Raw genomic sequence first — 27199 nt, forward strand, 5'->3', positions numbered from 1 at the left:
TAAGTCCAAGAAAAAAACATTACCATCACAGTATCACAGTTGCTTCGCATGAGTGTACCCGTAGATTCTACAAAATTATACAGGACGAACTTTTTTGAGGTTGATTGTATTGGGGGTATCGTTGAGGTTGTACTTGCTGGTGATGATAGGGTTGTTGATATGGTTGCTGCTGTTGAGGTTGTTGCTGATGCCTTTGTGGTTGTGGCGGTCGAGATATCGATTGGGAACCAGTATTTTCCTTTCCCAATATTATAATATTCGGCACATATTGATCTATTGAGGTCAACAATTCATCAAACTTTTCTCCATCCCATCTTTCCTGAACAGATTCATCCTTCCCAAAGTTGATGTACAAAAGCTGAGTGAACACCATGCTCATCTGACCAGATGGCGGCCATGTCATCTTCTCCAGCAACAGAGGCACTATTGGCTTCTTGAGGGCATCAGCGAGACTGACTTCCCTCCTGCAGTTGGCCGACAGGGAATATTTTGAGGTGACACACGTGAGCACGATCTTTGCCCCTCGCACACCCTTGTCAATTTTGTCATAGAGGGAGTCCCCACCTCCCATTTGGTAGATGTCCATCCAGACGGTGAAGCCCATCTCAGTAAGACGCTTGTACATGAGTTGAATCTGCTTCTGTTTTCCCCACTGGTAGGAGATGAATATATCAGGAGAGGCTGATCCCCGCTGTAAGAAACATATTTTTGTTTATAAATGTTCACACATCGAAGGTAGATTTATCTCATCAATTGTCACTTTAATTATGAGTACATCTTTCATGTCTGGTTTTTCTGGGTTGGTGCAGATAACCTACCTCAACCTCCGCCTGCTTCTGCTGACTGGCGGCCGTCATCGCCTTCACGTCCTTCTTCTCTATCTTGATGACTTCAGCCACAGGACACCACCAGTTCTTGTATTCTATGTACACGAAAGTATGTGATACCAAGTCTATTGGATTAGGATAAACATAATCAATTAAGTTTTAAAATAACAGACAAAACTGTTCTGAAACATATCAACCACTTTGGAAATATACGACAGATAATATCCAGTCTCGATTATCCTCCAAATCAGATTCCATTGCGCCTAAAAGGCAAAATAGATGTGAAAATTATATGAATGGATCACTGAAAATCAGTGATGAAACCAGACGTACGCTATTATAATAAACATGACCTGCCCTACTGGCATCACCAGTTCTTGGCAAGTGGCATATTACTCATGATTTCTCTACACTTGGAAATTGCATATTTGAGTTATACCTTTTTCAACCTTCTGTTCCTCCGGCTTGACGTTGTTGTAGTTGACCTGCATCAGAAGTTCCTGGAACTTGGCTGCTGACCAGTAGCTGATGTCACCAGTCTCCTCCCCAGGCCGGGTGAAGAATCGGATGAACAGATACTCACTGAAGATTGGCCCCATTGAGCCTGGTGGTGGCCAAGACAGTTTCTCCATCAACAGAGGGATGATGGGCTTACCCAGGCTTACTGAGAGGTTCACCTGAAATCGTAAACATATACAAGTCCCCAACTACACATGACTCATTATTTGCAATTCTTGTGTTCAGACAAATATATTTGCAATGTGAAACATTACGCAACTCTGAGTATGTTCTAAAGTAAGTTTCATTTGAACCATTTCTCCCTGACGATTCAAATGAAACCGTATTCAGAACGGATATGGCAATTTTTTTCTCAATATCATCATTGCTCCTTCTCAGTCCTATTGCATCTTAAGGAGGGTCAATACAGGTATTGCAGGGTATTACTTTACATTACTTACTTTCAATATCGAAACCCATACACTTAGAACCTGTGCACACAGGAATGACATAGTTATTGTCCTCATAGAAACGTTGACACTTGTACAAGGTTAAACTGTTTCAGTGTTTACCTCTCTATTGCAGTTTGGAGACTTGGCATATTTCCCAGTGACACAACAGATGACGATCTGTCAATCTTCTCGAACAGCTTGTCTCCACCTCCCATCTGACCAATGTCCATCCAGCATGTGAAGCCCGCCTTCTCCAGGTGCAGCTTCAGAAGATTCACCTCGTTCTGGATTCCCCACTGGTAGCTGATGAACACCTCTGGAGGCCCCGGGTACTCAAACTCTTCGTCCTCGACTACAGCTTCTGAAAAGAAACAGACAATACCTTTATCAGACTATGGAAAATTATTTTTTCATAACATTAACGTTAATAATCAGATAATGTGTTATACACATGTATACAAATAATGTCTTTCCTGAAAATATTTAAATAAGCGAAGGAACAATTCCTTCCATAAACTAGGGCCATTGGAGAGATTTCTTCATAAATCAAGTTGTCAATATTAGAAGAATCATTCATAATCAATTACGCTTGTCAGAGGATTAATATATAGGTACATGTGGTGAAATATATACATGTATGTACGTGTCCTTTTCATCGCATTCTCCACTATGACAGCAGCATCCATCTCTTGCAGTGCTGTCAGCACAGCATATGTGGCTTCCCTTGTCTTCCGAGTGGCGTACCATTCATTCAGCATGGCCATACATGGGTCGTGCATCTGAGCCCAGCTCCTGATGTCATCATTGGTGTAGCCAAGTCGACTAGAGAGAAGCGTCCAGTCCAGAAGGTCTTCAGGGTTGAGTAGTTTGGCCACGTCTCTTGCCCAGAAGGGAGCATGACTCAATGTCTGTGCGAATGATGAGTATGAATATAAGTTAAGAAATTAATGATATTGAATATATCATTTGCATGTAATAATCTAAACAAATCATATTCAGTAACGTCATGTAAGACATGACCCATTATTTCTTGTCAATCAGGATTGATTTATTGCTCAACCTCTCACCCAGTACCACCACCCTTTGTTTCCCAGAGACAAGCAAAACAACAGACTACCTTTCCGTCAAGTTCCTCCACTTTAGCCTTGGTCTTTTTCACCGTCTTCTCCAGGTTGACCATCTTATTCCCCTGTTTCTTCACATCAACCTTGACGCCATCCAGCTCCATCCTCTGTTCATCCACATCTTGGTGCAGCAGCACCAGGCCCACCTCGGTTCTGGTCACTCGTGTGTCCAGTTTGGCTATGTCCCCCTTCATCTCGTCGATCAGGGATTTCATGCTGGTGAGACATGTATTGGTAACATAAATAACCTTATCGTTATTATGGTAGCAGAAGCCATAGTGGTGCTTAAATCTCACCACAACAACAGCTTAAACTCTCAAATCACCGAATCAAGTCATACAACTACGAGGGTGAATAGGAAGTTTGTGGTTTCATGGATATTGTTTTGTGCAATATGAGATTTTAACACACGTATGAAGAATATATTTTGGTAGACAGTAAGTTTAAGCACTAAGACAAGCGTTCTGGACAATGAATTTAATCATTAACGTAAGGGGTTTCGACACTACCTTAACGCACATAAGCATGGTCAGTGCCATAATATTCTCACCTTCTGCCTTCTAGCACATCCACAATAAAGATACAATGATCCTTTGTTGTCTGGACAGTAGATCGTTTCCTCAAGTCCTCTATGGCGGGCTTACGACGCTCCAACACTGGTCGGTATACACCTCCTATAGCACGCATGGCGCCAAGACAGAATGGAGTCACAAGCTCATCTTCAGGACCTCGAAGGACCTTTTCTAGGTATGCCATCACTTCCTCTGCGGCAGCCTGTGTTACAAGCATGATGATCGTGATTTGATTTATCCCACTAGATGTACACTACGCTGATATAAATATCGAACTATATTAATTTGCCTTGCCTACACATTACATAACAATAAGCCATTTTGTGTTTTAAAACTTCCGTCCAGTTTTGTCAGCGAGAATGCATATTTTACGCATTAACATGAATGATGATATGTTGTTTCAAGTATGTGACAGTAACAGTATGAAAAGAGTATTCATTGACGCCTCAGAGTTTAGTTATAAAGTGAATTGCAATGTTCAAAGGTAAGAACAACGGTACCTGATCTTCGCTCCTGGTGGCTACGTTCTTCAGGAGTGTGAACAGCTGGATCTTGGCATGAGGCTGAGTTTCCATGTCATCTTGCATCATGGTTTGCAGGTGAGGTATAAACGACTTGGGCATCGTCTTGGAGAGTTGGTCCATGATCGTCAGATACATAATGTAAAGTTTGTCATCGCCTTCGAACATCTCTGCAATCAGCTTCTTAAGGTTTCTCTCAGTGAATAGCTGAAAGTGATAAACAGTTCTCATTGTATTTTGATAAGACAGTTTAACAGGTCAATTGTTTCTATGCATTGGTGAATAATTGCCCATATCATCAAGGTATGTATGACTATAGAACCACCTCTATCTTCAATGTACCTGTCAAAATTGTTTTTCAGTCGGCTAAACCATGAAGCACTAACTTCCCTGGTGGGAACATAATACAGTAAACTACGGTTATAACGAACTCAAAGGGATCACTAATTTTAGTTCGTAATAACCGTAGTTCGTTATAAGCATATATACAGCATATACACCACCAATGGCTTGGACTAGAAAGTAAGTTCGTTATATCGATCAGTTCGTTATAAGCGTGTTCGTTATAAGCGTAGTTTACTGTAAACAAAAACAAAAGATGTTCACTCTTGAATCCTGAACACCTGGGAAAAAGCAACTGCATCTTAATCTGATAAGTATTTCTCGTAAACTTTACGATTAATATTACATGCGTCTAACAGTAATTAATGATCCACGATTTATGAGTGCAAGGCTGTAACTTACAGATGGTTGATTCTTGGCAATGTGTGTAAACCATGGTAAAACATACGATCGATCGTGTGTTTCTATCAAGTCAAAGAGAGCCTGGAACTGCTTCTCCTCAAGCTCTGGGTAGTATGGGTAGATTGCACTGACGATGGCTGTAGAAAAGAGCATAGGTCGTCTCAGAGTCAAGGTTCCAGACAGACATGGAACAACTGAACAGGCAAATATAAAACGTCAACGCCAGGAAATAATTAGTCTCGATTTTCAGACGAAACATATCAAGTTGGGTTTAAACGGCAAAGTAGCGTTGAAAAATATGCGAATGGATCACTGAAAATCAATGATGACACCAGGTATTCTCGAAAGGGGTAGCACTCAAAAAAGATTTATCCTCCATACCATGAAGGCTGTTTGCCAGGGCTTGTCGTGTGAAAACTAATCTGTCCCGATATCCTTCAATGAAGTGAGTTAGTGAGTGAGTGAATATTAATGCCTCTTTTAGTATTGCTGCCATCATATCCTAGTGGAAGATACTGATAATATGCTTTACAGACTGTACCAAGGGGGGAATCGAACCCGGAACTTCGACTTGGCTTTCTAACGCTTTAACCACTAAACTACCTAACCGCCCCTACTTCAGTATGCATTGTAATACCTGACGGTTATAGCATATCCACTGAAGACCACTATGTGAATACGCAATGATGCATCATTTTGTCTAGACATTGTTTATAATCCAGCTTATCCTTGAGACGTTGTGGTGGTAGCCTAGTGGCTGAAGTGTTCGCTTGACACATCAGAGATTCGATTCCCAAAGTGATTACATTGCGTGAAGCCTAGTTCTGATGTTCCCCATCGTAAAATGCCCGGAATTATGACATTAACTTAAGCCCAATATTAGTGAACGACGCGCGAACTCATTCACTCACTACTGGAGAAGTTGTTGCCTTTAGAGTTTATTGTTTTGTTGGCATAACGAGTTTATATTATGGTTAAGACTTATTCAGTAATCTTGGGCTTTCTGTGTCCATGTACAAGTCCATGATTTGGGGGAAGAATGGTGCCATGACCCTTGCTCCATTCAGGATCAGTGTTGAAACTTGTGACAGTGCGAGCTCTGAGACCCCTGTATGCTGGCTGGACAGTAGGTTGACACTTTCCCTCACCACCAGGATAGCTCTCTGTGTCTTTTCCTGGTCGTCCAGCTGGAGAAAGTGGTAAAGGAATAATTAATGTTATTCTAGTTTCTACAACAGTTGTAACGATGAGTTACAAACTGACAGCAGAGTGTTAAGAAGGCAAATGAATATATACATATACAGACAACAGCATTGTGCACATTGTATCCCTGAAGTAGGAACGAATTAGGAAGCATTGAATACCTCCTGAACCAAAAGGGTTGGTCCCGTGAAGATGAGAACTGATCTCCAGCAACCTATTCTTGTCCTAAGAGGCGACCGCCGGGATCAGGTGGTCAGGTTCGCTGACTTGGTCGATGCATGTCATCGTATCCCAGATCAGTGATCGTAACATCCAGCGCTGAATTGTTTGGTCCAGACTCGGTTATGTATAGACCTCCCTTATACAGCTGGATTATTACTGCTTTAAACCACAACAGACAAACGGTTGGGTTTTACGTTACTTTTTGCAATAATCCAGCTTCATCAGCGTGGACACCAGTCGTGGTCTTCTATACCTCAACTGTCCCAAGGGAATCCTACAGAGAAGAGTTAAAGCTGCAGGTTGACTAGAGGTTCATCCCCCTATAACAATAACGCCTCGAACTACTTACAAGTCGGAGAAACCTTGTCCCCAAGCTTCCGTACAGTGCAAAGAAGACCGTGTCAGGCTTGTTAGATTCCTCCTCGTCCAGAACAAAGTCTCCCTTCATCACTGTCTTCATGAAGTAGGACAGAGCGCTTAGGTCCTTTTCGGTAACAGTCTTGGCGTCCCTGCAGCAGCGGCATTTATCAGTTATACCCCCATCACACCAAACCGGTTCTCAATATGTTCGTGAAATGTTGCAGAGCTCCAGATAAGCTGCGTATCTGCGTAAAATACGCATCAGAAATGCACAAATACGCAGTAAAATAATATTCCAGCGTATTAAATACGCAACGAACATTACAGATACGCTACGAAAATAAAACTTGTGCGTATCATCAAAATATTGTCAAGTAACCCTGCGTATTCGATTGGCAAATCAGCAACTTATTTTGAAATTATAAAAGGGCATTCCGTCAACCTTGCCAAACTCCACGATAGCAGTTACATCATGATCATTTGCCATCACACTTTCTTGTGGAAGTGTCATGGTATTTTTGAGTCCTATAAAGCTCTCGAACCCACACAACACCAGTTTGCAGGGACTAGATGAATGGTGTTTTTAAATATTTAACTGAAATACCCACAATTGTGTAAAAACTAGTGGGTAACAGAAATTTGAATACCCAGATAGAATTACTGATACCCAATGATTTTAAAATGCATGGGTATAATACCCACAACACCAAAAGCTTATCTGGAGCTCTGATGTTGTGTATGAACGTAGTGGACGTAGTGGACGTAGTAGCAACTATTGACAGTCTTTTTACGAACTTCATGGACGGGCTTGGACGGTAAGGGTGCTCAGGAACTATGAGTCTGCTCACAATTTTATGCCGTTCTGAAATTAGTCGGATTGACAACGTACTTAAAACGAGAAAGACATACTACGAACGGAATTGCAGTACGTCGAACCTACTAGGGACGTGTTTCGACGTGGTGCAGTCGGACATAAATTTCAGTATGTGTTTGCACACCGAACGGGTCGACTTCTCTTTGGAGGCATGATGTGTACAGCTCGGAGCCCTGAACTTAAATGAAGACTGGCCACAACGCGCTCGGTATTCATAGGACAGGACGGGCCAGGACGCGAATACACACACTTTATTGACGAGATGAGGACGTACTGCGAACGAGTTGGTCGGGTTAAGAATTAGTTATAACTGGCTTGGACGTATTGTGAACGCGGTAGAAGGAAGTTGAACTGGTTAAGAACGGGTTGAGAACGGCTACGCACATGCTCGAACTGCTTCGAAACGTTGTCGGCATTAGGTGAACGGGCACTTTTACACAATCTGAACGGGACACAAACGGACTGAAGACTGGCCAAGAACGAGATAAGGACGCGATAGACGTATTGAGGACTGCTTATGAACGAACTAGCATCGTATGTTACGCCAAACTACGTGTTCTACCGTAATCACAGCCTAATATTTTTTTAGAACGGGATAGAACTACTGTGTTGTGATGGTATCAGTTAACAGTTATCTATTTATTGAAATATGTCCATAACTTATAAATCATGTGTGGAAGAGCGTCTGTCCGTTGTTGGGTGCTGACCACTGGAGGCATTGTGATTTGTTGTTACCCTGCCTGGCCCTCGGCGTTAAGGCGATAATGCAAGGACTGGTCGGCTCGGAGTCAGTATACCGTGTCTGAGTGGTAGGCTATCCATCCACTGGGGCATGGTATCTCAGTCGGCTGGCACCAGTACAAGCAGTATAATAACTGGATTCGATTAATTGATGTAACATTATTTCGAATTAATATCTTGAATTTTCTCGGATCCAATCATCGTCTTATGGTTGAAACAGGCAGATATCATAATATACCAAGACATGAACGTTTCTGTCCCCTCTGTGTTGTAAGTGCTATCGAAGATGAGTTCCACTTTTGTATGGTCTGTCCGTTCTATCTTGATCTGCGGTCTAATCTCATACCCAATTATTATCACATGTTTTCAAGTCGTGAGAAAATGTTCTTATTATTCAGCTCTACTAATCAAAGTATTTGCAACAATTTAGCAAAATATGTATTTCTTGCTGGTAAGAAACGTAATTCCATTTTCAAGGGAATACCTGTGTCATATAATTAACCCCAATATTAAAGGTTTGAACACTGCATTGTAAATCTTATAATTCAGCGCTCTGTCATATTTGTATGCCATCATGCTCTGCACGTGTATAATGGGCCGGTGGCCTCATTACCTGAATAAAAGCATCAGCAGTCTAACATGCATGCAAGCCCGTCGCTAGTGCTGGGACGAGTCCAACTTTACTACCCGGGTACCTGTCCCCCTATTACCCGACCCTACCCGGATACCCACTGCAGGTCTGAAGAGTTGGGAACAAAATGTCTGATTGGGAATTGTTTTACCGCAGCCCTGGCCAAAACTATTAAAATACCTGTATCAAACGTTCAGATCATGATCAAAACTGTTGGCTGTCTGTCAGTGTTTTTATCTGTGTTGCTCGTCTGTTCATGTCTTTAATCCGTTGGTTGTCCGTCAGTATTTTTTATCTGTGTTGGTTGTCTGTCAGTGTGTTTTATCTGTGTTGGTTGTCTGTTAGTGTTTTTTATCTGTGTTGGTTGTCTGTCAGTGTGTTTTATCTGAGTTGGTTGTCTGTCAGTGTGTTTTATCTGAGTTGGTTGTCTGTCAGTGTGTTATATCTGTGTTGGTTGTCTGTCAGTGTGTTATATCTGTGTTGGTTGTCTGTCAGTGTGTTATATCTGTGTTGGTTGTCTGTCAGTATTTTTTATCTGTGTTGGTTGTCTGTCAGTGTGTTTTATCTGTGTTGGTTGTCTGTCAGTGTGTTTTATCTGTGTTGGTTGTCTGTCAGTGTGTTATATCTGTGTTGGTTGTCTGTCAGTGTGTTTTTTTCTATGTTGGTTGTCTGTCAGTGTTTTTTATCTGTGTTGGTTGTCTGTCAGTGTGTTTTATCTGTGTTGGTTGTCTGTCAGTGTGTTTTATCTGTGTTGGTTGTCTGTCAGTGTGTTTTATCTGTGTTGGTTGTCTGTCAGTGTGTTTTATCTGTGTTGGTTGTCTGTCAGTGTTTTATCTGTGTTGGTTGTCTGTTAGTGTGCCTTATCTATGTTGGTTGCCTGTCTTTACTCAATGCTGGTCCTCCAACATTGTCTTTAATCTGGGTGTCTATCAGTGGATACCAGATTTGTGTGAGGAAGGAAAATACATTTATACGAGGAACCGTCCAAGGTATTGAGCCAGAATGGTATGAGGTCTCCTGACCATGGAAGAGACGAGTATGCAAATCACTTCCTGGGGAATGGTAGCCCACGCTGCAATGCAAAAGCCAACTGCTGCAACGTCTGATAGTGTAGTTGACGTCGGCGCAGCCGTCTATCCAATTCATCCTACAGGTGCTCTATCGGGTTCAAATACGGGGATCTGGAGGGCCAGGGGAGAACATCAACGTTGTTGTTGTGTAAACAGGTTCTGGGGATCCGTGTTGTAAGCGGTCGAGCGCTGTCCTGTTGGAATACACCGTTGCCGTTGTCTGCAATTGGGAGGATATGGACCAAACCTGTCCTGCCATGTTGAGAGATATCCGCCCACATCTTAACGCTACCCCTACCAAAACTGTCCACTTCCTGTACGCAATTTCCGGCATAATGTTCTCCCCGACGTATGTGGACCCGTGCTCTTCCATCCCCTCGACGGAGGTGAAGTCTTGATTCGTCGCTGAATCAGACATCTCTCCATCGCAGTTGATGCCATTCCCTGTGTTGACGACGCCAATGTAGTCGTTGTTGACGATGTTGTCGATTCAATATGACGCGTCGAACAGGACGTCTTGCTCGTAGACCTGTTGCTCTTAAACGGTTTCGTACGGTCTGGTCGGAGATTGTGCACAGTCTGGGTATTTGGGATGCGGTTGATATGGTTGAGGTCGTGTTTTCATGCAGGTGGCACAATCGGATGTAGCGATCTTGGGCGGGGTCGTTTACTCTTGGTCGCCCCGATCTTGGTCGATCACGTGTTGACCCATGCTGTTGAAACCGATCCCATAGCTTTGTGATGGTGCTGGGCTCTACATTGAAAACCCTGGCTACAGCTGATCGGGATTCCCCTGCCTGCAACCGGCCTATGACGTTGTTTCTTTGCAGTTCTGTTAATTTTGACATGTTGTTGAACTGTCACTGTTTGATTGACGCAGATGCCAGGCGCTCATATGCCTGTACTGTTATACCTTTCATAGTGCTGCTGCACGTGCAGTGCGTGTAACTCCATGATCTCTTTGTTAATGCACGGGGTTTCGCGACTGATGGATTGCATGTCCATGTTGTGATCATTTTGATCCGGGAATTTGCCATTGACACTATAAAACCTCTTGGTCCGCTAATTTTGCTTTTATGGCTAAAAATATCCGTATTGCGTTTCTTTTTTTCTAGAGTATATTTAAGTTATGGTGGTTGTTCGTCAGTGTCTTGAATCTGTGTTGGTTGTCTGCCAGTCTATTTTATCTGTTTTGGGTGTTGTCGGGATCTTTGACTGTGTCTACCTGCGTGCAAGGCCGATTTACATGTGTATTTGAATGTGTATGTCTCTGCATGTCTTGTATACAGATACCTACAACGTCTGTTGTAATTGTCTTTGTGTGTCTGTGAATCTGTCAGTCTACTCACAAAGCATCCATTCCCAGCTCTGCCAGTCTGTAAACGGCCACGTTCGAGCTCCCGGAAGTGCCCTTGTCCCAGGGATATGCGGAGTCCTTGAGGAACATTAGTATGGTGGACAAGGTCGACATGATCAGGCCTTTGTGTTTCTGGTAACATACAATTCTAGAGGTAAATACCAGATACATATACGGTCATGGTAAACAAAAAGCTGATCTGGTTCCGGTTATTGCTTCAGTTCAGTACACGGATTGGTAAGACACTTTAAATACTTTAGTCTAATGTATCACATCCGACCAATAACACATTTTGTAAATTCACAATACATTATTTTGGTACACTCAATCTATATGTCATGATGATATTATTTTTATGACCTTATATTACATTATTGACACTGACAATGATTTATGTTTGTCCTTAGTTGAACTACAAGGAACGTAAGGAACAATTCTTTCAGGCTCGAACACTTACTTTTCCATTAAAGCATACAAAAGTCGCCATTGCATACGAGACCTGGAACAGCGCTGTTTCTCTTCTCTCGAGAATTATCAAAGAACATTCTACCATTTTTTCAACCATATCAGGAAGAATGCGGTCCCGTCTTGAAAAGAAGGGGAATACATTACGATAATGCTAGACAGGTACACGATTTTGTTACTGATTCTCATAACATTAAAGGTGTTTTTGCATTGATGAACTCCCATTTTGTTTGTTTTTTTGTGTGATAGTTACTTAACACCGCACTCAGCAATATTCCAGCTGTATGACAGCGGTCTGTAAATAATCGACTCTGGACCAGTTTATGATATGAGCATGAGCATCGATCTACGCAATCGGGAAACGATGATATTCATAAACCCAGTAAGCGAGCCTGACCACCAGATCCCGTTGGTCGCCTCTGACGACAAGCATAGTCGCTTCTTATGACAAGTATGGGTTGCTGAAGACCTATTCTAACCCGGATCTTTACGGGTCGTGTGTTCTTGAGAGACTGCTGACAGTCCCTAGAAGCAACATGGGCCTTACTGCATTTGATTAGCGAAATCCGAGGCGAAGTTGATGTAAAAAGCAGCCGGTTGTCTGGTCTGTTCTTTACTCCCAAATAATCGCACTTTCATCAAGAGGTCTAGTATCTCACGTGCATCTTTCACGTGCTCCTGAAAAAAATGGGATTAAACATCCGCATATGGTGAAAGTTTGTGTATAGCATTGCCTTTCTAAACTTCACTAAAATAATGTTTCCTCTTCGTCTTTGGAAAATCGAAAATCTGTCGTTTTGTGCAAACGGGAATCATAGTGCAATGAAGACGTTTCGGGTTCATAAAGTGATATTGTCGAAAGCGAATATCGGACGAGGTTTCCCTGTTTATTTAATTACTGTTAGGTGGTTTTATCGTTCAGATAAACGATAATCGTCAACATACGCGTATAAGTCCAATCATTGCCGCAGAAAAAAACATCTGATTTTGTCATGGTTAAGGGTGTACCTTCCACTTGAGCAGCTTCCCTATCTCCTTGGCGGCACTGTAGATCGCCCTGGCCGTCTCGAGCTGGTGGATCCTCAGACAGGCTTTGATCAGGTCCATCATCAGCTGGCAGTGTTCAGGGCTTCTGGATCAAGGTCAGGTCGAGGTTAGGAGCAGCCGTGCCATTAACAGACTTTGCAAAACCGGTCCACGGAGTTGATTATCAGGGTGACATTGAACAATACAGCCTAAGCGCTGCGACTGTCCTAAGTCTTTCTTAAGATATGGTCACGATCACCTTATCGCTAAGATCGCTTTGTACATCGGCAACCTGGACTGTAACAGAGACAGGTGCGTCTCACCTACCCCACCGGCTCCACCCACTATAACCCATCTCAACCATAGCCACATAAAGCACTCAACTCCCAATTCTACCCTATCCCATCTGAACCCTTGCCACATCAAGCACTCACCTCCCAATACTACCCTAACCCATCTGAACCCTAGCCACATCAAGCACTCACCTCCCAATTCTACCCTAACTCATCTCAACCCTAGGCACATCAAGCACTCACCTCCCAATTCTACCCTAACCCATCTCAACCCTAGCCACATCAAGCACTCACCTCCCAATTCTACCCTAACCCATCTCAACCCTAGGCACATCAAGCACTCACCTCCCAATACTACCCTAACCCATCTGAACCCTAGCCACATCAAGCACTCACCTCCCAATTCTACCCTAACCCATCTCAACCCTAGGCACATCAAGCACTCACCTCCCAATTCTACTCTAACCCATCTGAACCCTTGCCACATCAAGCACTCACCTCCCAATTCTACCCTAACCCATCTCAACCCTAGCCACACCAAGCACTCACCTCCCAATTCTACCCTAACCCATCTGAACCCTAGCCACATCAAGCACTCACCTCCCAATTCTACCCTAACCCATCTCAACACTAGCCACATAAAGCACTCATCTCCCAATTCTACCCTAACCCATTTCAACCCTAGGCACATCAAGCACTCACCTCCCAATTCTACCCTAACCCATCTCAACACTAGCCACACCAAGCACTCATCTCCCAATTCTACCCTAACCCATCTCAACCCTAGCCACACCAAGCACTCACCTCCCAATTCTACCCTAACCCATCTCAACCCTAGCCACACCAAGCACTCACCTCCCAATTCTACCCTAACCCATCTCAACCCTAGCCACACCAAGCACTCACCTCCCAATTCTACCCTAACCCATCTCAACCCTAGCCACATCAAGCACTTACCTCCCAATTCTACTCTAACCCATCTGAACACTAGCCACATCAAGCACTCACCTCCCAATTCTACCCTAACCTATTGAACCCTATCCACATCAAGCACTCACCTCACAATTCTACCCTAACCCATCTGAACCCTAGCCACATCAAGTACTCACCTCCCAATTCTACCCTAACCCATCTCAACCCTAGCCACATCAAGCACTCACCTCCCAATTCTACCCTAACCCATCCCAACCCTAGCCACATCAAGCACTTACCTCCCAATTCTACCTCACTCCTAACTCAAAATCACTAGCTACACCAACTTATTACCTCCCAAATCTAGCACTCACCTCCCCAATCTACCCCAACCCAACTGAACATCTCTAACCCAATCCCTATTCCGTCTTCCACACGAACCACACATAGCACTTCATATACCCCACTTTCCCAATCTTCCATCCAAACCAAACTTACCACACCTAAAACCAAACCACTCCCTTTCTTCGCTGTTTACTGAAGACGTTCACAAAATCGCATCTGCACCTTTCAAGAATCGTCAACATGCGTCTTCCCAAACCTGTGAATGACATCCACTACATCTGATGATACAAGATGGTACATGATGGTACAAAATGGTACATGAGGGTACAAGATGGTACATGGTGAGACAAGATGGTACAAGATTGTACATGATGGTACAAGATGGTACATGATGGTACAAGATGGTACATGAGGGTACAAGATGGTACATGAGGGTACAAGATGGTACATGAGGTTACATGATGGTACTAGATAGTACATGATGGTTCAAGATGGTACATGATGGTACAAGATGGTACATGATGGTTCAAGAGGGTACATGATGGTTCAAGGGGGTACAATATGGTACAAGAGGGTACATGAGGGTATGTGGTGGTACAAGATGGTACAAGATAGTACAAGATGGTACATGATGGTACAAGATGACGGAGACAGGTGGCGGAGACTCAGTAGCACATTAGTGTAGTCACCTACTTGTTCATGCTCTTCGTGAGCACATTGCCTACAGCTGCATCAACAAATGTAACCCTCATCAGGGTGTGGTCCTCCAGGTTGTTCAAAAATGTAATCAACTTCTTCGTCATCACAGTGAACAGCTCGGAGTTGCCCTTGAAGAGTATGACATTTTGTTAAGTATATTGAATCACCTAGAAAAAATATTAAATGTTAAAATATCGGTTATTTCAATAAACCGTTATATGGGACCAACAGCTAGAGCCCTTCGGCCAAAGCAGGGTTTTATTGGAGATACCTTGTCTCGCGGTACAGGCATGTACTACAGAACATGATTCTTTTTACTTACAGTATCGAGATACATAACAAATAACCGGTTGTATCATTACCGTGATGGTCTGAGTCCCCTCCTTTTCTTTGACGTGATAGAGGAAATCGCCTACAGCCTTTACAATAGGATGGATAGGGCTGCCTGCCTTCTTGTAGCAGATCACAGTCACGAAGTCCATGATCTCCACGTACACCTTGTGAAACAGGAACGCATTGCTGGAAGGGGAGTGGTCAGAGGATTAGGTGGGGTTGAAGACACTGATGGCAGAGGGGATAACGCTGTGTATTGCTACCCCTTTGGTTTTATAGTGCCAGCCCACGGAGATGCCATACCCAACGCAGACACATTATCTGGCAAGTCATCGTTATATCCCCATAATGCCGAGCGTCAGGAAGGGTAATTACAGGTACATGTACTATATTCTAATGTATTCTGGTGGGACGCGGCGATGGGATCGAACCACCGGCGTTTCCTCCCCGGGAAGGCTCTTTCCACTACACCACGGAGCGGGTGTTTAGTTAGGAGGCACTCACTAGATAGACAATCAGTACCTGAAGGGTAGATGTATGAGTAGCAGGAGTATGTACATTACATAGATAAACAACACATAGATAGCGATGTAGGTTACAGATATGAAACAGCATATCTGTCGAGCAGCCAGAATAAGAAAAAGGCCGACCCTCGTTAACAAGTACTCGTACAAACATTTGACAGTAAATGTATATTTTTGTATACATTATTTTCTGTAATGCCAAACTCCTGTGGAATGGAAACTGACTGTTTCTTGTTCAAAGTGAAGTAAATGCATTATTTAATGAGATAACAACTATGAACAAGAAACAGCATGGAATAGGCATGAAGTCATTTTAGGTGATGAAGATTTTCAGTGGAGCTATAGAATTCATGAATAGTATTTGACGAGAGGTTCTTGGTCAATTGAGTACTGGTTTGACAAGTAACACTATAAAACTGGCTTCGCATGATGTGGTCAGTGGACACCATGTGTCGGACGGACTGAAGAAACAGGGTCAACTCACTTGATACCATTCAACACCACATGGAGACCACTCGACATTTTCTCCACGACCTTTTTGGAGTCCTTCGTGGTTAGACTGAGACGGAGGATGTCCCTTTCATGACGCTTCAGTGACTGTTTCATCATCTCAGAGTCATCCATGCCCTGAGGAAGACTGAGTGAGTAAGTGAGTTGGGTTTTAACGCCGCTTTTAACAGTGTTCCAGTTATATCGCGGCGTGTCAGCTTAATGTGGGAGGAAAGCCCGATGCAGGTCTCAGACGTTTACCACTTCGGTGAAACCCACGAGCACGGGTATGGTGCTGACAAACCTAGAAACATAATCGGGGCGAACCGGGATTCGAACCCACAATCATAGGTTTCTGGCGTGCCCAAGGGACGCAACTCTGCACAGCGAATCGCGGCGCCTTAGACGACTGGGCCATCCGGTTTTCTGAGAAGCAATTCATATATGTCTTTAAATATGACTTTCATGCATCATCTGGTAAAAAGGTTTTCTTCTTTAACATATATTGTTGGTCTTTACAAAGGGAGTAAGCATAATATATTAGAAGAACAACTTCTTTACTCCACTTACTACAACTTCAAAATGCTTCTAAAAGGACGTTTTTCAAAAGCCACCCGTCCCCCCCCCCCCCCCCCCCCCCCCCCGTCCCCCGAGGAAGAATGGTAGGACCATCAACAATGCGTTGCCAGGTACGCTCAGATTCATATCGCATATCAGACATGCCGCTTTCAGTTTCTTTTATATATTCTTCAAACTTCGCTGTCTTATTATGATTAACATAAAAAAAACAAAATGTCCCACCTTGAGTACATTTCCGTCGTATATGTACGAAATTGCGTCTGAAATGTACTTGTGAATGTTCCGTATATGCTCGGGAAGGTTCAAGTTAGTCACGGTTGTGTATGTGTACAGCTCTACGAACTCAGCCTGGGCCTCCTTGAAAGCCTGCTCTCTGCAATTAAGGACATATAATTCAAGTTTCACACATTTTCATAACTAATGAAGCTTTAACTGTTTGTCATCGTCCAGCCTATCGACCTCGTGTGGAGTTCAGGGCAGAATAAGTGCCCAGTCAACAGAATCGACAGAACGTGTCACATCATAATTATAAGCGAATGTAACATAAATAAAGTTACAATTTAGTGGTTGCCACATCCTTCCGATGTCATGTGATGCCAGACAGCACTAAACGGTCTGGCAATAAAAGCGACAAATCCTTTACATGAGTACGAGGAATCTCCAAATCTATAGTACGGTTCGGAGTGTATCAAGCATTTGTTAATGAATCACTATCAATTATCGTCTTCATATCCGATTCAAGCAAACGTTGCACCAGGCTGCATGAACGATATGGGTTGGTTCCTAACACCACGGGGCGGTCGGGTAGCCTAGTGGTTAAAGCGTTCGCTCGTCACGCCGAAGACCCGGGTTCGAATCCCGACATGGGTACAATGTGTGAAGCCCATTTCTGGTGTCGCCGTGATATTGCTGGAATATTGCTAAAAGTGGCGTTAAACCAAACTCACTCACTCATAACAACACTCATTGTCGACTAACTAGTTATAATATTCACGAGCAAAAGAACTGCATGACCAAGTTTAGTCCAAGACAGATATACGAAATAACATGTAACCTGTAACCTGTCCATTTCTCAATTTCGATAAATGTCCTCCAAGAATGTTTTATTTCTTCAAATTAATCGCAGTCCAATAGCCGTATCATTGAGAGGCACGACAAACATCAGCAAATAGTATGATAACCAATTCAGTAATATCTGAATATAGCTGAATTTCACGTTTGCACCTCGAAAGAATTATATGAACTTATTCATTTGATGAAAGGGTAGACAAGAAGGTAGTGAGTATACATCCTTGCCGTACTCCCACCGGAAAACCAAACATATGCGTGTTGAATAATTGTCACCACTTCGTATCGTTTTCGTAGATTGACTTTGATACCTTTTCCATTTTTTTACTAAGCATATGTTGTAAGCATCAGCCAGTGTTGTGTCTTTGAACACATGTACTAGCGCTAACGAAATCTAATTATACGGGCTCCTGGATGGCGCGTGAATGGCATGTATGGACCAATCAAAGATGAAGCAGTATCACACGCCCAGCGATGGCATGGTATGGGTCTATTGCTATGCTAGATATAAAATGTAGTAAACAAGTCAGTGAATCAGTGCGTTTATCATTTGACGTGTATCCTAGACCAGGGAAACTTTATATGAGATAGTTTCGAAAAGGTTTGTTTGATACTTTGAGTCCGCATGCTTTTGATTTTACCAAAACGTTGACCCTTGTATGTCCTAGAGTCACCGACCATGATCATTCCATCTACGGAACTACAGTTTTGCGAGATCTTGATTCTACTGGGTAGGTTTACGAGGGTGAAAACGTAGTGCATGCTGAACATGAAGATGATGAAGATGGGTTGTCTTAACAAAATATTTCAAAACATTGTAGAAAAATAATATCTTATCAATATTTTATTAATTAGCGCACTACAATGACTGACATTCTATTCATTCTGGTACATAAGGAATTATCCAGGATAGACTTCTCGCCCCTATGTGAGTTTAGAATAGGTCTTCAGCAACCCCTGCTTGCCGTAAAAGGCGACTATGCTTGTCGTAAGAGGCAATTAACGGGATCGGGTGGTCAGACTCGACGACTTGGTTGATGCATGTCATCGTATCTCAAATGCAGCGATAAATGCTCATGATATCAATCACTTGATTGTTTGGTCCAGACACGATTATTTACAGACCGCTGTCATATAGCTGGAATACTGCTGAGTGCGACGTTAAACAACAAACAACAAACAAACATCACGGCGCGTCAGCTGAGTAGGGATAAATCTGTGAGTTTTCATATTGAAGACGTTTACCATTCTGATGAAACACACCAACACGGGTGGTGCTGCCAAAGCAACAATCACACAGAGGACGAATCTGGGACCGAACAGCTTTGAATGCTGGCCAGGGGCCAGGGGACTCGCCATCACTCAAGAGCGAGATCAACGGTTATTTGTGTTAGTATGGCCCGGAGTAACGTAGTTGAGTCGTGGAGTATGATGTGATGTACACGTAAATGAGGCTACCCGTGAAGATCCGGGGTAGAATAGGTCTTCAGCAACCCATGCTTGCCGTAAAAGGTGACTATGCTTGTCGTAAAAGGCGACTAACAGGATCGGGTGGTCAGGCTCACTGACTTGGTTGATGCATGTCATCGATCCCAATTGCGTGGATCGATGCTCATGATATTAATCACTGGATTGTCTGGTCCAGACTCGATTATTTACACACCGCCGTCATATAGCTGGAATATTGCTGAGTACGGCGTTAAACAACAAACCAACCAACTTACCTGAAGCAGTCTTTGCTGATCAGACATCTGATAGCTGACATAAACGTTGTCTCAAAATTGGATTCCGAGTTCCAGAATTCTCTCATAAACATTCGTATGTGACTCTTGAGTTTGTCTCCCGTCAGGTTCTGCAACAGGAACCCAAATCTATATGTTTTGCATCCATGTAGGTCATGCTTATCTCGACCACCGAGAACACCCGATCGGATAATCATTATTATTAAGGCGTACCATCTTCGCGTCTACTAAGTTCATGTAGGGATCGTGGGCTTAAGGGACTATTTGATTTCTAGGAATGGTTAGGTCATAAAAATAATATGACAAGGATAATAATTTTATGTGTATGTCTTTACATAGTCTAAAAGAATATGTTGAAGAAAATGGATTCTAGCTAACGAAGTCTCAAATTGTATTAAAAAAAAATGTACTGTATATTAACTGATTGAATTTCTTAATATCACAATTAACGCCAAAGTCTAGACCTAGGTTGTATGTGGATATGAACTGGTGGAACAAGTGCTCTCTTCAAATAACGCACAGTCACAGGTTAAGGTGAACGTACATAATAGTAATCACTAAATCCGAATTTGGTGATGTTCATCAACCGGGTCCACAGTTCCATGTGTGTCGTCCCCGGCCCCTGCTGGAGCATGTCATGGAGGAAGTCGAGGCAGAAGTCGTGGATTTTGGTCATTGACGTCGTCATTCCCGCCCCAGCAAAATTCCTGAAAAGTTGTTTGGTTTATAAAAATCAATTGTTTGAAAGGCATTACTTAGAAGTTGACGGATGACAGAGTAGACACAAGTAATGGATACAGTATTAAAGAAGTTTCCATACATTGTATCTACTTCATAAAAATCAATAATTACATTGTGTCCAGCCCGCGTTATCTGTGTGAACTTAAACCCATGTTATACTGCGACTTTATCCAATATCACCTTTAAAGCTCACCTAGGAATTATTCATCTAAACAAACTAAAAGGTGCAAGACACTATTAAGGTTAAGTCGGTTTCGGAGAACCTATTTATAGAAAACGACCCTCTTTGAAATAGAATTCCACACAAAACGTAACTCGGATAAAAAGAAAAAGAGTGAATAAAAAGGCTGGCAATCTGATTATGCACAATTGCATTTGCGGCAAAAGAAAAGCATAATTCTAAGATAATTGTAAATAAATATTATGAATGTTAATTTTCAAATGACACTTGATGTTTAATAATCCTGCATATCAATTGTTCCACCAGAGGAATATTATAAACGTTACATCATGATTTTAGCCTACGGTTTCGAATGATATTAACAGGTATGACATCTTTGTTCGAAACCTCAATTGACCCGTGAAGATCAGCTTTAGAAACCCCTGCTTGTCGTAAGAGGCGACTAACGGGATCGGGTGGTCAGGCTCGCTGACTTAGTTGATGCAAGTCATCGTATCCCAAATGCGTGTATAAATGCTCATGATATCAATCACTGGGTTGTCTGGTCCCGACTCGATTATTTAAAGACCGTCGTCATATAGCTAGAATATTGCTGATTGCGGAGTTAAACAACAAACAAACAAACAAACGTTCAAGATCAAAATTCAAAATGCAAAAGCGACTTACTGTGACCACGTCATCAGGGAGTGCAAGACAAGTTCTGCGAATTCACACTGCTCAGTGAACTGCCCGGGAAAGTCTGGCCGACACACCCCTGCCCTCAGCACCGTGAACGCACCCAGCATATCCTGCTCGTTTGGCATAGCCTGGAAGTCACGGGAGATCGCCTGCAGGCGTTTGCCGAAATCGCGGCGGGCGTTGAAGTCCGCCGTCATGAAGTCGTACCTCCTCACCAGGGCTTCCATGATCACTGTGGATGCAGAGAGGGGTGAGTGGGTGAACGGCCGCGGGTGGGTGTGTTGATGGTCACTGATCACTGGATGCAGACAGGGGTGAGTTGGGGAATGGCCGCGGGTGGGTGTGTTGATGGTCACTGATAACTGGATGCAGAGAGGGGTGGGTGGGTGAACGGGTGGGTGTGTTCTCATGGTCACTGATCACTGGATGCAGAGAGGGTGAACGATTGGGTGTGTTGATGGTCACTGATCACTGGATGCAGAGAGGGGTTGAGTGGGTGAACGGGTGGGTGTGTTAATGGTCACTGATCACTGGATGCAGATATGGGATGAGTGGGTGTGTTGATTGTCACTGATCACTGGATGCAGAGAGGGGGTGAGGGGGTGAACGGGTTGGTGTGTTGATGGTCACTGATCACAGGATGCAGAGAGGGCGTGAGAGGGGGAACGGGTGGGTGTGTTCTCATGGTCACTGATCACTGGATGCAGAGAGGGTGAACGATTGGGTGTGTTGATGGTCACTGATCACTGGATGCAGAGAGGGGTTGAGTGGGTGAACGGGTTGGTGTGTTGATGGTCACTGATAACTGGATGCAGAGAGGGGTGGGTGGGTGAACGGGTGGGTGTGTTCTCATGGTCACTGATCACTGGATGCAGAGAGGGTGAACGATTGGGTGTGTTGATGGTCACTGATCACTGGATGCAGAGAGGGGTTGAGTGGGTGAACGGGTGGGTGTGTTAATGGTCACTGATCACTGGATGCAGATATGGGATGAGTGGGTGTGTTGATTGTCACTGATCACTGGATGCAGAGAGGGGGTGAGGGGGTGAACGGGTTGGTGTGTTGATGGTCACTGATCACCGGATGCAGAGAGGGGGTGAGGGGATGAACGGGTTGGTGTGTTGATGGTCACTGATCACTGGATGCAGAGCGTGGGTGAACGGGTGGGTGTGTTGATGGTCACTGATCACTGGATGCAGAGAGGGGTTGAGTGGGTGAACGGGTGGGTGTGTTAATGGTCACTGATCACTGGATGCAGATATGGGATGAGTGGGTGTGTTGATGGTCACTGATCACTGGATGCAGAGAGGGGGTGAGTGGGTGAACGGGTGGATGTGTTGATGGTCACTGATCACTGGATGCAGAGCGTTGGTGAACGGGTGGGTGTGTTGATGGTCACTTATCACTGGATACTGAGAGGGGTGAGTGGGTGAACGGGTGGATGTGTTGGTGGTTACTGATCACAGGATGCAGGGAGTGGGTGTACGGCTGGGTTTGTTGATTGTCACTGATTACTGGATGCAGGGAGTGGGTGAACGGCCGCGGGTGGGTGTGTTGATGGTCACTGATCACTGGATGCAGAGAGGGGTGAGTTGGGGAATGGCCGCGGGTGGGTGTGTTGATGGTCACTGATCACTGGATGCAGAGAGGGGTGGGTGGGTGAACGGGTGGGTGTGTTCTCATGGTCACTGATCACTGGATGCAGAGAGGGTGAACGATTGGGTGTGTTGATGGTCACTGATCACTGGATGCAGAGAGGGGTTGAGTGGGTGAACGGGTGGGTGTGTTAATGGTCACTGATCACTGGATGCAGAGAGGGGTGGGTGGGTGAACGGGTGGGTGTGTTGATGGTCACTGATCACTGGATGCAGAGAGGGGTTGAGTGGGTGAACGGGTGGGTGTGTTGATGGTCACTGATCACTGGATGCAGAGAGTGGGTGAACGGGTTGGTGTGTTGATTGTCACTGATCACTGGATGCAGAGAGTGGGTGAACGGGTGGGTGTGTTGGTGGTTACTGATCACTGGATGCAGGGAGAGGGGGAACGGGTGGGTGTGTTGATTGTCACTGATTACTGGATGCAGGGAGTGGGTGAGAGGGGGAACGGGTGGGTGTGTTGATGGTCACTGATCACTGGATGCAAGGAGTGGGTGAGAGGGGGAACGGGTGGGTGTGTTGATGGTCACTGATCACTGGATGCAGGGAGTGGGTGAGAGGGGGAACGAGTGGGTGTGTTGATGGTCACTGATCACTGGATGCAAGGAGTGGGTAAACGGGTGAGTGTGTTCTCATGGTCACTGATCACTGGATGCAGAGAGTGGGTGAACGGGTGGGTGTGTTGGTGGTTACTGATCACTGGATGCAGGGAGTGGGTGAGAGGGGGAACGGGTGGGTGTGTTGATGGTCACTGATCACTGGATGCAAGGAGTGGGTGAGAGGGGGAACGGGTGGGTGTGTTGATGGTCACTGATTACTGGATGCAGGGAGTGGGTGAGAGGGGGAACGGGTGGGTGTGTTGATGGTCACTGATCACTGGATGCAAGGAGTGGGTGAGAGGGGGAACGGGTGGGTGTGTTGATGGTCACTGATCACTGGATGCAGGGAGTGGGTGAGAGGGGGAACGAGTGGGTGTGTTGATGGTCACTGATCACTGGATGCAAGGAGTGGGTAAACGGGTGAGTGTGTTCTCATGGTCACTGATCACTGGATGCAGAGAGGGTGAACGATTGGGTGTGTTCATGGTCACTGATCACTGGATGCAGATATGGGATGAGTGGGTGAACGGGTTGGTGTGTTGATTGTCACTGATCACCGGATGCAGGGAGTGGGTGAGAGGGGGAACGAGTGGGTGTGTTGATTGTCACTGATCACTGGATGCAGGGAGTGGGTGAGAGGGGGAACGGGTGGGTGTGTTGATTGTCACTGATCACTGGATGCAGGGAGTGGGTGAGAGGGGGAACGAGTGGGTGTGTTGATGGTCACTGATCACTGGATGCAGGGAGTGGGTGAGAGGGTGAACGGGTTGGTGTGTTGATGGTCACTGATCACTGGATGCAGGGAGTGGGTGAGAGGGGGAACGAGTGGGTGTGTTGATGGTCACTGATCACTGGATGCAGGGAGTGGGTGAGAGGGGGAACGGGTGGGTGTGTTGATTGTCACTGATCACTGGATGCAGGGAGTGGGTGAGAGGGGGAACGAGTGGGTGTGTTGATGGTCACTGATCACTGGATGCAGGGAGTGGGTGAGAGGGTGAACGGGTTGGTGTGTTGATGGTCACTGATCACTGGATGCAGGGAGTGGGTGAGAGGGGGAACGAGTGGGTGTGTTGATGGTCACTGATCACTGGATGCAGGGAAGGGTGAGTGAGTGAACGGGTGGGTGTGTTGATTGTCACTGATCACTGGATGCAGAGAGGGGGTGAGGGGATGAACGGGTGGGTGTGTTGATGGTCACTGCTTGGGAGAAGTTGGTTGTGGATGTGGTGGGTGTGGTTTGAGGGTGGTCGAAGTGGGGTTTGATGCAGGTTGGGTGTGGTTTGAGGGTGGTTGAAGTGGGGTTTGTTGCAGGTTGGATGTGGTTTGAGGGTGGTTGAAGTGGGGTTTGTTGCAGGTTGGATGTGGTTTGAGGGTGGTTGAAGTGGGGTTTGTTGATGATCAAAATGGTTTTGTTAGTCGATGAAGTGGGATTTATTAATAGTTGAGGTTGGGTTTGAAGACGTTTAGATAAAATGAATGCTCAAGCGAAAAGATACCATATTAGTCGTTCAGATCAACAAGGTTCGCAATTTACGAAATTATTCTGTACAGGTATTGATAAATATCTTTAAAAAGATAAGATTCTACACACGTTGCCTTACACGCCCCCATTAACGAGTTTATACTATACCAACAAAACACAGAACAGCGCAACAGGCGTTGACTTTTCAAGCCTCATAATCATCTCATGTGCGGAAAAGGACTTCTATATCCGGTTTAACGAGGCTCTCGTGTAAAGAGGTCCAAAAGAAGGTAATTAGTCCTGAGTACACGTGACTTGTCGCTGCATGGCGTCTAAGACGTTTTAGAGAGAGGCATACTGCGTGACAATAATGAACTGACATTCCAATATTCATAACTCACTATGTCTGCATACATAGTATGATCAAACATGCACATTTTATCACATTTAATCTACTCTGGTGTTACAGTGTACCGACTATTTGGATATTATATTTGTTCACTTCACATGCTGCTCATGATGCGTGGTGCTCTATACAGACTCTGTGGCAATATTTCTAGTAACTGGAGTTTACAATAACCATTGCGGATGCACTGCAGGTTAACGGAGGGGTACTATAGAGACAAGAGGTTGGGTTATTGTGCGATGTGGCATCGACTATTCTTTCAAACTATCGATTTATTTATTTCTGATATAGCGCTTTTCATGTTGCCTCAGGTTCAATGCATGCAGGGATTGTACAGATGTCACACCAACCGTGAAATGTGTCTATGAGCAAATCATGAACACATTTACCTTTGAGGGTCCGATATAGTTGCGTCAAACAGTTAATACTTGATCGCATACACCATTATCCGATTAGCCGCATATGTCTATGTGCAGGTGCGTGAACACTTTGCTGTGTGGCGCAGTGCTCGTGTGCGCGATGTCGTATGTCGTCTGTGTATGTACCTCACAGTGACTGTCGCCGTGCAGAACTAACCCGACTTGCGTGTCGGCCAGTCCCTGTCGTGGTCGCCATAGCAATGGAAACACTTGATTTCCCCCTACAGATACCTATGTATTATAGCAGGAGTTCGGTGATGCGTTCAAGCTGTTTGCTACCAAGGCAACATGTAAACACTTCACGTCACACACGCGTCTGTTAATAGAGTATTGGATTACTGAATAGAGCGGCGTTGTATGGTGCGCTTCATTGACACAGCATGTGTTCTACCATACCTACAAATACCCGACCTTGGCTTCAGTCGCAGCCTTTGTAGAACTGCCAATGCGTTATACTGTGGCGGGTTCCATAACACCGGCACTGTGGAGTAATGTTTAATTTTCATAACCTGGTTCGTATTTATCCTATGTTTGCAATCATTAACGAGCCTACCTTCTCTAACAGTACATGTTTTCAATTAGTCGATGGGTTGTTTATTCCCGCCTCTTAACTGCTTCAAGTAAACATCATCTGCTCTGTAAGCATGACTTGGGAGTAACAATGCTGATCGAGCTACGTTCAAAGTGACGCTGTATTGTTAGGACCCTTGTGTGTGTGTGTGTGTGTGTGTGTGTGTGTGTGTGTGTGTGTGTGTGTGTGTGTGTGTGTGTGTGTGTGTGTCTTTACATCGTACTGTATATTGATTCATCTATGTATTCACTGATGTTCCTATAACCGACAATATATGTGCCACGCTCTTGAACGTGGATTGACATGCTCCTGAACGTGGATTGACATGCCCATGAACGTGGTTTGATTGACATGCTCATGAACTTGCTCATGAACCATGATTGACATGCTCCTGAACGTGGATTGATTGACATACTCCGGAGATGGATTGACATACTGCTTGATGTGCATTGACATGCTCCTGAATGTGGATTGACATACTGCTGAACGATGATTGAATGGCCCTGAACATGGATTGATTGACATGCTCATTAACGTGGATTGACACGCTCCTTTACCTGTATCGACATGCTCCTGAACGTGGCTTGACATGCTCCTGAACGTGGATTGACATGCTATTGAACGTGCATTGACTTGCTCCTGGACGTCGATTGACATGCTCATGAACGTGGATTGATTGACATGCTCCGAAGGTGGATTGACATGCTCCTTGACGTGCATTGACATGCCCATGAACGTGGATTGGCATGCTCATGGACGTGGATTGACATGCCCATGAACGTCGAATGACAAGTTCCTGAACGTGGATTGATTGGC

At 44.5% G+C, this 27199-nt stretch overlaps 1 pseudogene; it reads right to left on the reverse strand.

Annotated features, from left to right (window-relative positions):
- LOC139458924 (uncharacterized) lies at positions 1–25831 on the reverse strand (annotated as a pseudogene).
- Positions 25832–27199: the final 1368 nt, after the last annotated feature.

Source organism: Haliotis cracherodii, unplaced genomic scaffold (genome assembly GCF_022045235.1).
Source record: "Haliotis cracherodii isolate W230 unplaced genomic scaffold, xgHalCrac1.p SCAF_1, whole genome shotgun sequence".
Taxonomy (NCBI): Eukaryota; Metazoa; Mollusca; class Gastropoda; order Lepetellida; family Haliotidae; genus Haliotis; species Haliotis cracherodii.